The sequence below is a fragment of the Oncorhynchus kisutch genome, linkage group LG28 (genome assembly GCF_002021735.2).
Source record: "Oncorhynchus kisutch isolate 150728-3 linkage group LG28, Okis_V2, whole genome shotgun sequence".
NCBI classification, from domain to species: Eukaryota; Metazoa; Chordata; class Actinopteri; order Salmoniformes; family Salmonidae; genus Oncorhynchus; species Oncorhynchus kisutch.
The window spans coordinates 33823271-33829535 of NC_034201.2; the positions used below are offsets into that span (position 1 = coordinate 33823271).

The 6265-nt window shown below is 41.5% G+C and overlaps 1 pseudogene; it reads left to right on the forward strand.

The window, feature by feature from the left end:
- Nucleotides 1-4722: 4722 nt before the first annotated feature.
- Nucleotides 4723-6251, forward strand: LOC109873399 (tripartite motif-containing protein 29-like; annotated as a pseudogene).
- The last annotated feature ends 14 nt before the right edge of the window (nt 6252-6265 follow it).

Below are 6265 nucleotides of genomic sequence, written 5' to 3' on the forward strand. Positions count from 1 at the left end.
ACTTTTTACCAGTTGTATGTAGGTCATTTAGATTGTCATTATGGAGACACCTATTTCCAACCTCTTTTTCCATAAAACATAATAATATGCTAGAACTGATACACATCAAGAAAGAACGGATATAAATCCCTGGAAAACGACTTTGGGCACACTAGAGCACATTACATGAATTCACTTGGAGGTGGTATAAACTGCATTCTAATATTTACTGCTTAAAGAAAACAGTATCAAGCGAAGTGCTTTATGTATGCTCAGTTCTTGGGTCTCCAGGGCTGCCCGAGTGGAAATTTGAATGGAAGTAATGGAACTCCTTCTGCATGGTTCTTTTTATGGTGAAAAGTCCTCAATGAAACTGACATTAGGCTAAATGTGGAGAATTATACATTTATCTCTGTTGGCCATCAGGTAACCTATTAATGTGTATGCCAAATTGTGCCTGTCCTTGTGCTTGTGTCGCCCATTATCCCCATTATCCCCTGTGTATTTATACCTGTGTTTTCTGTCTGTCTGTTGCCAGTTCATCTTGTTTGTTCAAGCCTACCAGCGGTTTGGCTCAGCTCCAGGGTTTCCCCTAGTCTCGCTTTTCTCGACCTCCTGGTTTTTGACCTTTGCCTGTCCTGACCCTGTACCCGCCCGCCTGACCACTGCCTGTCTCTGAGCCTGCCTGCCATCCTGTACCTTTGCTCCACTTCTGGATTACCAACCTCTGCCTGACCTGAGCCTGCCTGCCGTCCTTGGCCTCTGCTCTGGATTATCGACCCCTGCCTGCCTTGACCTGTTGTTTGCCTGCCCTGTGGTTACAATAAACATTGTTACTTCACACAGTCTGCACTTGGGTCTTACATTGACTCCTGATAGTTAATATTTAATTCAGTGATTTAAATTATGACCCCAACCTCAGGAGCCTATTGCAGCAAGCTATTGTAGGCCCATTAGGGGCTATAGGCTACCTGCCTTTAGCAAACTATGGTAAAATGTAATTACAATCATAAACCCAGATTTTAGTCTGTAGCCTATGCCTATTGACATGATAAATTAATGTTGCAAATGGGTTGTAGTCTTACCATCTGGCACATAATAACAGCACAATTGCCAGAAAATAGACCGACATTTGTTTTTTTTATGTTCATCCAAGTGTTTCTTGTTCAGATATTTCGAGATCCTCAGTCCAACTTTCATCACTCAAACTCTCCTGTCAGATTTATCTATAGTTATGCACACGCGCAAAGGGGATTTAAAATGTATAAACCTGGTTTGATCCCTGAATGCTGATTGGCTGAAAGCTGTGGTATACTTTTTATTGTTCTAATGACAGTGGTAACCAGTTTATAATAGCAACAAGGCACCCCAGGGGTATGTTGTATTTAAGTGATAATGCCCTCGAAGCCGGTGTTTGGAGGATATATTGGCACAGGTCGGCAAACCATACATATTTTTATTAATCTATTCATAGGCCTACTATTTCATCCTTCCACAAGATGTAGTCCCAACACAAATCTAGGGTTGCTAGAGATAGTCGTTCAGTCTTTTTGTTCTTTATCTATGGACGCGACCCAGTCGTTTGATTTAAATGGCTGGCAACGTTCGTATCCCTTGCTTGCTAGCTAGCCAATTACGGCTAATTTACAGTCACATCAAAAAGTGCAGCCAGAATAACAGTGAAGTCGCTGCATTTGCAATTGTTTAAAACCTCTTAGGGATCCCTTAAAGTGCCAATCCCGTTAGCGGGATACATTTGACAACATCCGGAGAAATTGCAGAGCGCCAAATTCAAACTACAGAAATATATAAATATTCAACATTCACGAAAATATAAGTGTAATACATCAAAATAAAGCTTAACTTCTTGTTACTCCAGCCGCTGTATCAGTTTTCAAAAAGGCTTTACGGCGAAAGCACACCATGCGATTATCTGAGGACATCGCCTCGCATACAAAAACATGAAAATCATTTTTCAACCAAAAGTCAGAAATAACGATATAATAAATGCCTTACCTTTGAAGATCTTCATCTTTTTGCAATCCCAAATGTCTCAGTGACACAATGAGTGGTCGTTTTGTTCGATAAATTCCTTATTTATATCCACAAAATGTCCATTTATTTGGCGCGTTTGATTCAGATATACACTGGTTCCAACTCGCCCAACATGACTACAAAGTATCTAATAAATTACCTGTAAACTTAATTTGGTCCAAATATTTCAATCAGCATTTTTAATCCAACCTCAGGTACCTGAAAATGTAAATAATCAATAAAATTTAAGACGGGATAAACAGTTTCTAAAACCGAAGAAAAACAACATGGAGCGCGCTCTTGTTCAAGAGCACCAAAATACTATTTACTCTGTTCCATCTGACTGCACAATCCAACCTTCTGAGTGACACATATAAAGAACAGGACTACTTCATCTTCATTTCTCAAAAGAAAAACATCAAACAATTTCTAAAGACTGTTGACATCTAGTGGAAGCCATAGGAACTGCAATCTGGGCCCTAATAAATCAGGTTTCCCATAGAAAAACATTGGAAAGCACAATGACCTCAAAAACTGCCCCCAAAACTGCCCCCTATACTGAAGAAGTTTAATCTGTTTTCTATTTATTTTGATACATCCATAACAATAAACTGATGAGGCGCAATTTCACCTGGCATAGAAAATGTGCTCACTCATTAGGATACTGTGATTCAGAGGAGCTATTCAACAACACAGCTACAATAACACAATCACTTCAAATTACTGCAAATTACCTGCGTTTCATTTAACCTTTTTTCAATTGGTTGGATTGTGCAGTCAGATGGAACAGAGTAAATAGGCATTTTAACTTCATAGATTTAGCCAGTGGCAATTTGTGCAATAGACACCGGCTGGAATGCGGTTTTAACCAATCAGCATTCAGGATTAGACCCACCCGTTGTATAAATGGCCAAAATACCACAGCTAATGGCTGTATTCAGGCGCTCTGCGTTGAGTCGTGGAGAAGAACAGCCCTTAGCCGTGGTATATTGGCCATCTACCATACTGCCCTACCAAGAAAAAAGGCAGTAACTGCTCATAGCGTGGAAGTGAGAAAATGGCTTTTATTTACCTTAGTTTCACAGTAACTTTATGCAGTTACTTTTTGTACATTTCCACAAACTTCAAAGTGTTTCCTTTCAAATGGTATCAAGAATATGCATATCATTGCTTCAGGTCCTGAGCTACAGGCAGTAGGATTTGGGTATATCATTTTAGGCTCAAATTGGGAAAAGGGTGAGATCCTTGAGAGGTATTAACATTGACCCACATCTTCTCCAAAACACAATACAATAGAGGCAGGGTACTTGTCCACATGATTAAGCATGTATTTAATGTAGCAAAAATGACATTAACACATTTTCGACCAAATGAGCAGTTACTGCCTTTTTGCTTGGTAGGGCAGCATACCCCTTGTGCCTTATGACATAATAAAGGAATTTGAATATGTGTCAAGAAAAAATATAGTTTGCCCTTATTAAACTTGCCAGATCATTTTCTATCAATGGATGTTGATTTAACTTGTTTGACTGCTATTATTAAGCAATGTCATAGCATTCAATAATTATTCTTTGGAGGAAACCCACATTTTTATTTCAAAGCCGTCACAAGTTACTATGATTTTCCTCCTTAATTGGTTCGATAATGTTATGGAAAAATAGGTTATTGTATAGATATTTAATCTCCCTTCATCATGTGAAAAAAAATGTTTGGGCTACTTTTCAGACTCGTAGTTTTTGTGTGGTCACCGGCCAAGATATTGTGCTTGACCTGGCAACCCTGCTTTCCAATGACTGTATGGAATGAGCTGTGCAATGGTGTATTGAGAAGCTTCCCACTGTTGCTGCGTCACATGTCGCTGGCGGTAGCTAACGTGGCCTATTTGTTCCATCTCACTTGATTATATTTTGAGTAGGATTGCCACCTACACGAGAAATAACTTGTAATATTGATAGTAAATTTAAATCTGTTACGAACAGAGTGGACTAAGTTTTGTAGACTTTACCCTTTGCCAAAAATTGCGTTGTTTAGAAGGATTGCAAGCGTGAATGTAGTTATTTTTTTACGTCACAGAGTAGGCGTTCCCTAACGGAAATATGCTTTGCTCTGCCAACCACCTTGCTTGTTCTGCCCACTATGATTAATTTGCTCCCATTGGAAAGGACAGGCGGTGGTCTATCTTGGGTTAGTTATACGAAGCTTTGACGAAAGTGTCTGTTCTGAATAGTAACTTATAATATAGCTATACTTCGGTTTTTCGAAATCTATTTACGGTAAGAGCTTCATGAGTAATAAGACATTTTTATTAAATGTAACAATTTCTGGACCAAAATACTTGCCATTGTTCACATTTGGAATCTTTGGCATGCATAACAATATTGTCTAAAAAAAACACACAGCTTTACTTTACTGTATAATCTATGGAATTCATTAAAAGTATGGTAGGCTGCATTTAAGCATAACATTTTAACTAATGTACTATAATGTACCTTTTTTCTGCTCTGTCTCTGTGTGTGTTCAGAGAGCAGGAATCGATCAGTTGTCCGATCTGTCTGGATCCACTAAGGGATCCAGTGACTATTCCTTGTGGACACAGCTATTGTATGGGCTGCATTATAGGCTACTGGGATCAGAATTATCTGAAGATGAGCCACAGCTGTCCCCAGTGCAGACAGCTTCATTCCACAGCCTATTTTGAGGAAAAGCACCATGTTAGCCGAATTGGTGGAGAAACTGAAGAAGATAGGACTTCAAGCTGTTCCTCTTGTTCACTGTTATGCTGGACCTGGAGATGTGGAGTGTGATGTCTGCACTGGTAGAAAATGTAAAGCTTTCAAGTCCTGTTTGGAGTGTCTGGCCTCTTATCCTGTTACTGTCATTTTGAGCTATGGCTAGGTTAAGCAAAGCTACTATTTAATTGAGTTATTTCAAGTGCCTCTTACCCTGTTACTGTCATTTTGAACTATGGCTAGGTTAAGCAAAGCTACTATTTAATTGAGTTATTTCAAGTGTCAAGTGTCTTATTTCAAGACATCTCCAGCCTCACTATGAATATCCTGCTTTTAAGAAGCACAGGCTGGTCAAAGCCTCCACACAACTACAGGAGAGGATCTGCTCTCGTCATGACAAGCTGCTGGAGATTTACTGCCATTCCGATCAGCACTGTATCTGTCTGCTGTGTCTGATGGATGAACATAAAGGCCATGAGACTCAGCTGCATCAGAAAGGACTGAGAAACAGAAGCTGCTGGATCTCACTGTTCTCCAGGAGAGGGAAAGGGAGCTGCGAGATATTAAACTGGGTGTGTTCCACATAACACCCTTTACAGATGAAGCAGTGGAGAACAGTGAGAGGATCTTTACTGAGATGATCCCCTCCATTGAGAGAAGGTGCTCTGAGGTGAAGGAGCTGATCAGACCCCAGGAGAGGGCAGCAGTGAGTGGGTCTGAAATACTCCAGGAGCGACTGAAACAGGAGGTTGCTGAGCTGGGGAGCATAGGTGCTGAGCTGGAGCAGCTCTCACACACAGAGGATAACATCCACTTTCTCCAGATTGTCCAGTCTCTCATTGCCCAGCTGGACTCTTAAGGGTATACATAGCCCCTCCTGTTAGCAGCTGGAGCAGCTCTCACACACAGAGGATAACATCCACTTTCTCCAAACTGGGTGTGTTCCACATAACACCCTTTACAGATGAAGCAGTGGAGAACAGTGAGAGGATCTTTACTGAGATGATCCCCTCCATTGAGAGAAGGTGCTCTGAGGTGAAGGAGCTGATCAGACCCCAGGAGAGGGCAGCAGTGAGTGGGTCTGAAATACTCCAGGAGCGACTGAAACAGGAGGTTGCTGAGCTGGGGAGCATAGGTGCTGAGCTGGAGCAGCTCTCACACACAGAGGATAACATCCACTTTCTCCAGATTGTCCAGTCTCTCATTGCCCAGCTGGACTCTTAAGGGTATACATAGCCCCTCCTGTTAGCAGCTGGAGCAGCTCTCACACACAGAGGATAACATCCACTTTCTCCAAACTGGGTGTGTTCCACATAACACCCTTTACAGATGAAGCAGTGGAGAACAGTGAGAGGATCTTTACTGAGATGATCCCCTCCATTGAGAGAAGGTGCTCTGAGGTGAAGGAGCTGATCAGACCCCAGGAGAGGGCAGCAGTGAGTGGGTCTGAAATACTCCAGGAGCGACTGAAACAGGAGGTTGCTGAGCTGGGGAGCATAGGTGCTGAGCTGGAGCAGCTCTCA